Genomic DNA, 9,994 nt, shown 5'->3' on the forward strand with positions numbered 1-9,994 from the left:
GAATGGCTCCCAAATTTGTAACTTTAGTTCTCATCTTTCTACTAAGCAGCTAAAATGGTATCCAGCAACTTTGCTGGATATTTACAATAGGCTGTCCTATGACCAACCAAACACCAACTTCAAAACTGAGCTCCTCTTCTGCAAAAGCAAGCACCTCTTCAATCTACCCCATGAAGACGGTACAATACTGGAAAGGAATGACAGTGGAGTATCAATAAGGTGACTGCCTGTCAATTTGTCTAAACCAGTCCCAGTTACGCCTGTTGTTTCAGCAGAACTATTAGTAGCACCACCTTTCTGTCTCAGATATATACTGGGAAATGGTAAGTTATGGTCTCTCTAAGTCTTCAGAGCATGAACTTTGAAATCAGACTAACTTCGGTACAAGACTTGCCTCTTCCTATAGCTAGATGTGTGAACTTAGGATCTGTTTAAGCTCTCTCTGACCTTCAAGTCCCTTACTTTAAAACGAAGATAATGACCACACCTCAAAGGATTATTGTGATGAACAAATAGTGCTGAGTACAGCACTTGAAAGGTATAAAATGAAGTAGTTTAATTAATGCTGGTATTGAAACATGTCTTTCTTAATAACAGTGGTGTTTAATATAGCCAGTGATGTCAGAATAAGCTGAAACAGAGAACAGCAAGTGGGGAGATCAGTTAGAAGTTTTTCACAAAGAGTAAATACAGAGAAACACAAACCTTGTAGGAGAGGTGGTGATGGAATTATTAACTATTTAGTGTCTCAATGGTGCAGGAGAGAATGATGGAAAGAGGCACAAATCAAATTTGACTAAACTTTCAAGCCCTGGGAGTCAGGAGTAGAATGACAGAAATGAAGAATTAAAGAGTGAAGAGAGTAATTAACTGAATTATAGACAGGACATAAAAGTCCTGGCAGAAACTCCAAAAGGTAAATATAAGAAAGAAGCTGACAATGGAAAATCAGAGCTTGGGAGACAAAAGATAGAGATGCAAATTGGAGAATTATAGGCCCAGAGTTGTTCACAAAACAGAGACATACTGAATTGCTCCAAGAAAGTGTGTTTAAAAAGAGAATATTTGATTGGTAAAGGCTAAAAGTGTCCCAAAGAAATGCCCACACTTGGGAAAAAGAAGTTGACCAACGTAAGTGTGTGAAAAGGCACGTGTAGTATCTAAGAGCAGGCTTTGGTGTCAACCAGACCTAGAATTAAATCCTAACTCTCTTACTCATTACCTGTGTGAACTTGGTCAAGTTGTTTAACATTGTCTAGATTCAGTGTCCCCATAAAAATCAGAGACGCTAATTCCTAACCTGCAGTTGTTTCTGTGAATTTGTTGTGGCCTTAGTAAAGATTCGACTTAGTAAATAATTGTGGCATAAATGAAGTGTCACGGATGGTCAAAGGAGGAGAAAAGTTTAAGGGTGAGGAATATCTATATTCCTGAGAAGTCACTAGATGGGCTGAACATAACAATTAAATCTTTTTCTTGCTGTCCTGTTAACTCATTGTTACGTAACTCTCTATATGTACTTAGTCTAAAAGAGCCTTCTGCTGTTAACTGATTGTTTCAATATTATATCCTACAAGCTCCAACTGAATAAAATATCCTTCCAAGAAAAATCTCTCTCATAACTTTTTCATGTATTAACATATCCAGTATCTCACACAGTGATGAATATATAATAGATGTGCTATAAAATCTTATTAAATAGAATAGACCTGCAGACCTATATACTTCGCTAAAAATTCATACTGCAAACTCATAAATTCAGTGCTGGTATTTTTGTATTGAGGTATAATTAATGTAACATTATCTTAGTTTCAGGTGTTCAGCAATGTAATTCAATATTTGTGTGTATTGCAAAATGATCACCACAAGTCTAATTAAGGCCCATCAATATATATAGTTACAAATTTTTTCTTGTGACGAGAACTTTTATGATGCATTCTCTTAGAAAGTTTCAAATATACAATATCGCAGTATTAACTAAAGTCACAATGCTGTACATTATATCCCCAAGACTGATTTATTTTATTAAGAGGAAGTTTATACCTTTTGTCCCCTTTACCAATGTCCCCTTCCCCTACCCTAAGTCTGTCTCTGGCATCCACCCATCTCATTTCTGTATTTATGAGTTTCTTTCTCTTTGTTTTGGTATTTTAGATTCCACATGTTAGTGAGATCATACAGTGTTTGTCTTTCTGTGTATGACTTTTTTCACTTATCATAATACCCTCAATGTCCATCTATGTTGTTGCAAATGGCAGAATTGGCTTATTTTTCATGGCTGAATAATATTCCATTGTGTGCTTATACAATATTGCATGCACAATCATGGATATTGTTAATAATGCTGCAATGAACATGGGGGTGCATATATCTTTTCAAGTTAGTGTTTTCATTTCTTTGGATAAATACCCAGAAGTAGAGTTGCTGGATTATTGGTACTTATATTTTTCATTTTTTGAGGAAACTTCATACTATTTTCCATAGTGGCAGCATCATTTTTCATTCCCATCAACAGTGCACAAGGGTTCCCTTCTCTCCACAACCTCGCCACGCTTGTAATTTCTTGCTTTTTTGATACTAGTTGCTCTAACTCGTGTGAGGTGTTACCTCATTTTGGTTTTTATTTGCATTTCCATGATGATTAGTGATGTTGAGCACTTTTTCATGTACATGTTAGCCTTCTGTATGTCTTCTTTGGATGCTCTGATCATTTTTTAATTGCATTGTTTATTATTTTGCTATTTATAGTATGAGGTCTTCACATATTTTACTTATTAACCCCTTATCAGATATTTAATTTGCAAACATTTTCTTACATTCACTAGGTTGCCTTCTCATTTCGATGATGGTTTCCTTTGCTTTGCAGGAGCTTTTTACTTTGATGTAGTCATATTTCTTCATTTTTTATTTTGTTGCCTTTGCTTTCAGAATCCAATTCAAAAAATTATCATCAAGACGGATGTCAAACAGCCTGTGTTTCCTTCTAGGGGTTTTACAGTTTCAGATCTTACATTCAAGTTTTTAATCCATTTTGAGTTGATTTCTGTCTATGGAATAAGAGAATGGTCTAGTTTCATTCTTTTGCATGTGGCTGTCCAGTTTTCCCAGCACCTTTTACTGAAGAGACTGTCCTTTTCCCATAATATCTTCCTGGCTCCTTTGTCAAAACTTAATTAAACATATATTTGTGGGTTTATTTCTGGAATCTCTATTCTGTTCCATTGATCTATATGTCTGTTTTTATGCTAGTATAGTACTGTTTTGATTACTATAGCTTTGTGATATGGTTTGAAATCAGGGAACTTTATGTCTCCAGCTTTGCTCTTCTTTCTCTAGATTGCTTTGGATATTCACGGTCTTTTGTGGTTCCATAAAAATTTTATGATTATTTGTTATATTACTGTGAAAAATGCCTTCGGAATTTTCTTAGGTATTGCCTTAAATCTATAGATTACTTTGGGTAGTGTGGACTTTATAAAGATATTAATCCTTCCAATCTATGAGCAAAGAATGTTTCAACTTATTTGTGTCTTTCTCAATTTCTTCCACAGTCTTATAATTTTCAGTATTCAGGTCTTTCACCACCTGGTTAAATTTATTCCCAAGCATTTCATTCTTTTTAATGCTATTTTAAATGAGATTGTTTCCTTACTTTCTTTGTTGATAGTTTGTTATTAGTGTATAGAAATGCAACAGACTTTTGTATGTTAATTTTGTACCTGCAGCTCTACTGAATTCATTTATTAATCCTAACAATTTTATGGTGGAGTCTTTAAGGTTTTCTATATATAATATCATGTCATCTACATAAATGACAATTTCACTTCATTTCCAGTGTTGATGCATTTTATTTTATTTTCTTGCCTAATTACTTTGATTGAAGACTCCCAATACTGTGTTAAATAAAAGAGGTGATAGTGAACATCCTTGTGTTGTTCCTGGTATTAGCGGACAAGCATTCAGCTTTTCACCATTGAGTATGATGTTAGCTGTGGGCTTGTCATATATGGCCTTACATATGTTGAGGTACCCACTTTGTTGAGAGTTTTTTGTCAGAAATGGATGTGGAATTTTGTAAAATGCTTTTTATGCATTTATTGAGATGGTTATATGATTTTTATCCTTCATTTTGTTAATGTGGTGTTTCACATTGATTGATTTATCAGTGTTGAACCATCCTAGTATGTCTGGAATAATGCTACTTTATTATGATTTACAATCCTTTTAAAGTGCTGTTGAATTCAGTTTGCTAATGTTTTGTTGAGGATTTTTATGTATATGTTCATCAGGAATATTGGCCTGTAATTTTCTCTTCTTGTAGTGCCCTTGTCTCGTTTTGCTATTGGGATAATGCTGGCATCCAAAAATGAGTTAGGAATCCTTCCTTCCTCTTCTGTTCTTTGGAAGACTTTGAGGAGGATTGGTATTAATTTTTCTTTGAATGTTTGGTAGAATTCACCAGTGAAGCCATATGGTTTTAGACTTTTGCGTGTTGGGACGTTTTTGATTAATGAGTCAATATCCCTGTTAGTAATCGGTCTGTTCATATTTTCTGTCTCTTCATGATTCCAGCTTGAAAGTTTATATGTTTCTAGGAATTCATCCACTTCTTCTAGGTTGTCCAATTTTATGGTATATAATTGTTCATAGTAGTCTCTTGTAATCCTTGGTATTTCTTAGGTATCAGTTGTAAGTTGCTCTCTTTCATTTCTGATTTTATTTATTTGAATGTTCTCTCTTTTTTTCTTGGTGAGTCGAGCTAAAGTTTTGTCAGTTTTGTCTACCTGTCCAAGGAGCTAGCTCTTAGTTTCATTGATCTTTTCTAATGTCTTTTTGGTATCTATTTCATGTATTTTTCACTATGATATTTGTTCTTGCCTTCCTCTACTAACTTTAGGCTTTGTTTGTTCATTTTTCTGTTATTCTTTGAGCTGAAAACTTAGATTGATTATTTGAAATCTTTCTTGTTTCTTTTTTTCAGCTGTCCATCATAATATATTTTGAATTCTGTGTAGATCACATCATGTTCACCAACCAAAAAGTAATTATAGTCCATCACGACACATGTAAGCTTAATCATCCCTTTTGCCCTACCCCCTTCTCCTCTGGTAACCACCAATCCAATCTCTGTTGCTATGTGTTTGTTTGACCTTGTTTTTATCTTCTACTTATGAGTGAGATCATATGGTATTTGAATTTCTCCCTCTGACTTATTTCACTCAGCATAATACCCTCAAGTTCCATCCATGTTGTCAAAAATGTCCAGATTTCATCATTTCTTATGGCTGAGTAGTAGTCCATTATGTATATATACCACATCTTCTTTATCCATTCGCCCCTTGATGGGCACCTAGGTTGCTTCCAAGACTTAGCTATTGTGAATAATGCTGCAATGAACATAGGGGTGCATGTATCTTTATCCATTTGTGTTTTCAAGTTCTTTGGATAAATACCCAGCAGTGGGATAGCTGGATCATATGGTAGATCTATCTTTAATTTTCTGAGGATACTCCATACTGCTTTCTATAGTGACTGCACCAGTTTGCACTCCCACCAGCAGTGTACAAGGGTTGGCTTCTCCCCACATCCTCTCCAATATTTGTTTTTTCCTGTCTTGTTAATTATAGCCATTCTGACTGGAGTGAGGTGATATTTCATTGTAGTTTTGATTTGCGTTTCCCTGATAGCTAATGGTGTCGAACATCTTTTCATGTGCCTGTTGGCCACCTGTATATCTTCTTTGGATAAATTTCTGTTCAGATCTTTTGCTCATTTTTTAATTGGGTTGTTGGGTTTTTTGTTGTTGAGATGTATGAGTTCTTTGTATATTTTGGATATTAACCCCTTATCTGATATATGACTTGCAAATATCTTCTCCCAATTGTCAGGTTGTCTTTTCATTTTGTTGATGGTTTCCTTTGCTGTGCAGAAGATTTTAGTTTGATATAGTCCCATTTGTTCATTTTTTCTTTTGTTTCCCTTGCCCAGTCAGACATGGTACTTGAAAATATGCTGCTAAGACTGATGTCAAAGAGCATACCGCCTCCATGTTTTCTTTTGGAAGTTTGATGGTTTTGGGTCTTACATTCAAGTCTTTAATCCATTTTGAGGTGATTTTTGTGCATGGTGTAAGGAAATGGTCTACTTTCGTTCTTTTGCAAGTGGCTGTCCAGTTTTCCCAACACCGTTTATTGAAGAGGCTCTCCTTTCTCCACCATACGCTCTTGGCTCCCTTGTCAAATATTAGCTGTCCATAAATATGTGGGTTTATTTCTGGGCTCTCGATTCTGTTCCATTGATCTTGTTTCTTGATAGAGGCAGTTATTGCTATGAACTTCCTATTTGGAACTGCTTTTGCTGCTTTGCATAAGTTTTGGTGTGTTATATTTCCATTTTGATTTGGCTCAAAGTATTTTTGATTTCCCTTTCTATTTCTTCTTTGCCCCACCAGTTGTTCAGTAACATATTGTTTAATCTCCACATATGTGTCAATTTTCCAATTTTCCCCTTGCAATTGATTTCTAGTTTCATATCATTGAGGCCAGAAAAGGTGCTTGATATTATTTCAATCTTCTTAAATTTATTAAGACATGTTTTATGACCTAACAAATGATCTATGGAGAATGTACTATGTGTGTTTGATAAAAAAGTGTATTCTTTTAATTTGTTTGGAATTTTTGGTACATGTCTTTTAAGTCCATCTGGTTAACATGTTAAGACCAACGTGTCCTTATTGATTTTTTGGCTAGATGATCTACTCTTTGGTGAAAGTGGGGTATTAAAGTCCTCTACTATTATTGTATTACTTTCTAATTCTCCCTTAAGGTCTGTTAATATTTGCTTTATATATGTACGTGCTCCTATTTTTGTGCATAAATATTTACAACTGTTATATCTTCATTTTGGATTGACTCCTTTATCATTATGTAATGGTCTTCTTTGTCTCTTATTACAGTGTTTGTCTTAAATTCTGTTTGTCTATGTAAGAATAGCTACCTTGGCTTTCTTTTGGTTTTCTTTTGCATGGAATATCTTTTTCCATCTCTTTGCTTTTAGTCTGTGTATGTCCTTACATCTGAAGTGAGTCTTTTGTAGCCAGCCTATAGAGGAGTCTTTTTTTAATCAGTTCAACTACTCTATGTCTTTTGATTGGAAAATTTAGTCCAATTAGATCTAAATTAATTAATTATTAAAAGATATACTTATTGCCTTTTTTAAATTGTTTTCTGGTTGTTTTGTATTTCCATTCTTCCTTTCTCTTCTCTTCCTCACTTCCTTTATGATTTTATCATTTTCTGTGGTGATATGCTCAGATTCCTTTCCCCTTAAGAGTCGTGTATCCACTGTAGGTTTATGATTTGTGGTTACCATGAGGCTTTCAAAAAAAGACTTATATTCATAAAAATCTATTTTAAGTTGATTACTTAAGTTTGAACACATTCTAAAACTCTACATTTTTACTGTCACCCCCCACCATGTTTTATTTGTTTACTTATTTTTTGGTGTGTGAGGAAGATTGGCCCAGGGCTAACATCTGTGCCAGTCTTCCTCTATTTTATGTGGGATGCCACCACTGCATGGTTTGATGAGCCATGCTAGGTCCACGCCCAGGATCTGAACCCGCAAATGCTGGGCTGCCAAAGTGGAGTGTACAAACAACCACTAAGCCACTGGGCCTACCTCCACGTTTTATTTTGCGATGTCACAGTTCACATCTTTTTATCTTGTATATCTCCTAACAAGTTATTGTATTTATGGTTACTTTTAGTACTTTTGTCTTTTAACCTTCATACTAGCTATATAAGTGGTTGACTCACCACTTTACAACATTAGATTATTTTGATTTTTAATATATATTTACTTTACCAACAAGATATATACTCCAAATGATTTCAGTTGCTAATAAGTGTCCTTCTGCTTCAGCTTAAAGAAATCTCTTTACCATTTCTTGCAAGACCAGTCTAGTGGAGGTCAATTCCTTTAGCTTTTGCTTGTCTTAAAAATACTTAGTCTCTTCTTCAATGCTGAATGACAACTTTTCCAGGTAGAGTATTCTTGGTTGGATGCCTTTTTCTTTCAATGCTTTGAATATGTCTTTTCACTCCCTTCTGCCCTGCAATGTTTCTGCTGATGGTCTTATGGGAGTTCCCTTGTATGTAAAGAGTTGTTTTTTTCTTGTTGCTTTTAAGATTTTCTCCTTGTCTTTAACTTTTGACACTTTAATTGTAATTTGTCTTGGTGTGAGTCCCATGGGTTCATCTTATTTGGCAAATTTTGGGCTTCCTGGCACTGGATGTCTCTTTTCTTCCCCAGGTTAAGAAAGTTTTCAGCCATTATTTCTTCAAATAATTTTTCTGGCCCTTTCTCTTTCTCTTCTCCTTCTAGGACCCTATAATGTGAATGTTGGTCACTTGCTGCTGTTCCATACGTCCTTTAAGCTATCTTCACATTTTTTCTTTTTTTTTTTTCTTTTTGCTGCTCTGATTGGATGAGTTCCACTGCCTCTCTTCAAGTTCACTAATCCATTCTTCAGCTTCATCTAATCTATTGTTGAACCTCTCTAGTGTACTTTTAAATTTAGTTATTGTATCCCTGCATCCATTTTAGTGTATTCTTATATTTGCTATCTCTTTGATGAAGTTTTCACTGTGTTCATCCATTCTTCTCCTAAGTTCAGTGAACAACTTTATGACTGTTATTTTGAAGTCTTTATCAGGTAAATTACTTATCTTTGTTCCATTAAGGTCTATTTTTGAGTTTTTACCTTGTTCTCCCATATGGAACATATTTTTCTCTTTCTTCATTTTCCCTGACTGTCTGTGTTAGTTTCTATGTATTAGCTAAAAGAGTTACCTCTCCCAGTATTGATGGAGTGGCCTAGTATAGGAGATGAACTTCATCATTCAACTCTGCTCTAGTTCTTGGTTGAATCTCAAATATTTGTGATTGTCCAAGCAGCCTATTTTCTTTTTAGTGGCTCCCAATATGTGAGGGTGTGCCAAGATCTGTCAGTGTCCCAAAGAGACAGTCAGCACCTAGATTCAGGCTAATTGGAAGCCAGATGCTCAGGCAGCAACTTTTAAAGAATGCAAATACATACAGTCCTCTGGGACTGCATAACATAAGTGTCAGTTATACTGGCCACCAGAGCCGTGGAATCTAGAGGTGTTGCTCAGTGACATTCACAAAAATTGGTGTACCAGATGAGTGTACAAACTGTGTTCCAGGAGATATTGGTGACCTGGAGTGAGGAAGAATAAGAACACAAAATGACATCTACCAGCCTCCATCCTTGATGGCTTTAATTAGGCCTCTATTTGTGTGCCAAACCAGAATCCTGCCCCTCAGGCTAAAGCTCCAGGACAAGCAAACAGGCCTCTTTCACGGAAAAACTGTGGGTGTTTTAGTCTTCTGTGTGCACTATTGCCTAGGGGTGGTAGCAGAACACAAGCTATCTCTTCATTTCTTGCAGTCCCATGGGACCCATGAACTCAAGTCCTGCTGATCCCTAGAACCAAGCAATCAAGGGGCACCCTTGTGCAACAGCCATAAGACCTGGAGCATCTGATGCAAAAACTGGGGCACCAGACACATGTACAGCCTCCTCTCTGGGAGATACTGCTGTTCTGGAGAGTAGTAGAGGGAGAACGCAAAGACAGCACTTGTTCTTTAATGTCTCTGGAGAGGATTAAAGCTGGCCCTTAGAAGTGTGTTTAATTAGAAGCCTGCCACTCAGGCTGCAGCTATGAAGATAAGTTAATAGCCATCTTTCACAGAAAGAGAGGACACTTCAGTTGTTGCCTCTTGCTGTGCCCTGGAGGTAGAAGCTGGTTAAGAGCTCATTTTCCATTGGTTAGAGTTCTGTGAGACCTGTAAATACAAGCCCTGCTGGCCACCAGAGCTAGGCAATCTATAAGTGTCCCCTGAGTGGCGTTTGTAACAATCAGGGTGCCACACAGGGGTAAAACCTCTTTTCTGGGAGATACCAGCAAGC

This window comes from Equus quagga, chromosome 14 (assembly GCF_021613505.1).
Source record: "Equus quagga isolate Etosha38 chromosome 14, UCLA_HA_Equagga_1.0, whole genome shotgun sequence".
Taxonomy (NCBI): domain Eukaryota; kingdom Metazoa; phylum Chordata; class Mammalia; order Perissodactyla; family Equidae; genus Equus; species Equus quagga.